The sequence below is a fragment of the Phaethon lepturus genome, unplaced genomic scaffold (assembly GCF_000687285.1).
Source record: "Phaethon lepturus isolate BGI_N335 unplaced genomic scaffold, ASM68728v1 scaffold39680, whole genome shotgun sequence".
Taxonomy (NCBI): Eukaryota; Metazoa; Chordata; class Aves; order Phaethontiformes; family Phaethontidae; genus Phaethon; species Phaethon lepturus.
Window position 1 is genome coordinate 85,027 of NW_010510569.1, and position 1,947 is coordinate 86,973.

A 1,947-nucleotide genomic window follows, 5' to 3' on the forward strand; every position below is an offset into this window, starting at 1 on the left:
GCAGGACCTGGATCCAAAACCAAACGCTCAGTCTGCCCACAGTTACACTTGCTTACTTTCTTCATATTTAACAAACAAAAAGTATTCTTATCTTTCAGAAGTCATCTAGGAGAATTGAGAATGTGTATGCTATGTAGAACAGGGCCTATCAGTTGATTGATTTTTTTTTTTTGGTAATTTATTTTTTAATAGCTCTGCTTTTGTAAGAGAAACTTGAAAAATCTATATATAACTTTTAATAATTTCCTGTATTAGCTGTGCGTTTTCTGTATAACTTATGAGATTTTAACAGAAAAGAGTATCAAGAGATTTCTTTACCTGTTTTTAATCAGTCTTCATAGTTCATTCCCTCTTTGGTATTATTCCCTTGCTTTAGAATATGAGCGAAATCCTGTTTGCCTTACTCAAATCAGGGTCCTCATCCTGTTTCTTTTTAAGTCAATGGGAGCATTGATTTTTATTTCAGTTTGCATGGTCTGAAAAGACAAAATCAGCTTGTTTGTTTGTTTGTTTGCTTTTTAAGTCTTCACAGTATTATTTTTAAAGGATAGAATTTCTTTTGTGGTTAAAACTCCCATTGGCAAATGGATTTTTGTAAGATAACAAGTTACCATGCATCAGAGATCCGCTGTAACTCTCCATGCATCCAGTCTCAGCCTGTAGTAAATACGGAGTATTTCAAGTCAGTTTACCTCTTTCTTATTACAAACTAAGTCGATGAATGACTTGCCATTTGCTGCAACCTGAGCATACACCGTTACCATGGACTGCCGGGTGCCGGTAACATGTTACTCTGAGCAAACTTGTAAGCCCTAAGACCAGGACCTCTTGCTCATTTTATTTGTTACAGAATGAAGTTTGTGCAGGGGAAAGCCTATCTTCTAACATGGGGAATGTTGGTAGGTTTTGCAGGTTGCTCCATGTTTAGCCAAAAATCTCATTCACACCAACTCAAGAGAGAGCTGCACAGGTGTAACTCTGGTGGTATTTCACGGAAATCATTTTACTGAAGTTATTCTCGTAAAATTGAAAGCAGAATTACACCTAGTAATTGCTAAAGAGGTAGTTGTTAGTTTGAACAACTGATGCATACTTACTAGTTGCTGCAACTGCAGCTCTGCTAATAGCAAGCAATTTCTAAAGCAGAAGAATTTGACTGTCTGCAGGAAATAGAGTGCCTTTCTATAACAACGTAAGTTAAAAATACATTATTTCTGTAACTGTGTATTTTAGAACATGTGTTTGAAAAAAAATACTATTCTTCAATACGAGTCCAAAACCAGATTGCTTTCTGTTAATAGAGGCCCATATGAAAAGAACACAAATTCAATTTGGCTCAAATGCAAGTAAGTTTATTTCTCTGGAATTCCTCTAGATTTACACTGACACTGGTCCTGATTGACTCAAAAGGGATATAAACACATGCTTCAAGTTTTGCTGTGTTGGGCCCTCTGGTTCCGTTGTGAGCTGTGCTCCTTCTGGAAGTTTTCAGCTTTTCATGGTTGCATATACCCACATTGCATCTGCCAGGTGTGTTTTCAGTAAAGACTGACTGTATATGAAAAACTGACTTATACAACTGTTGCTTTTTGATTGTTTGGCTTTTGGGGTTTTTTTTGAAGTTGTGAATGAATTGCCAGTGTAGGAGCCAGGTATGTATCTCATATTGTGGTGTTCTGGATCCTTTCACTCCGTGTGCCATTTTCTTCTAAGGGCAGCAATGGCTGACTGTCTAATGGAGGATGGAGCTGAGTTGTATTAATTTTATATTTGTCTCAGGGGATCAGCTCTGTGAATTCCATTGCATGAGGGAAGCTAATGTTTGCCCTGATTTGAATGTAACTTTTTAATGTCTTTTAAAAACTATTTTGTTTAATAATGTGGATTTGTTTTTCTTTTTCTAGCATTCTAGTAAATGTTACCTAGTGTGTTGGTTAATTTTTCCCC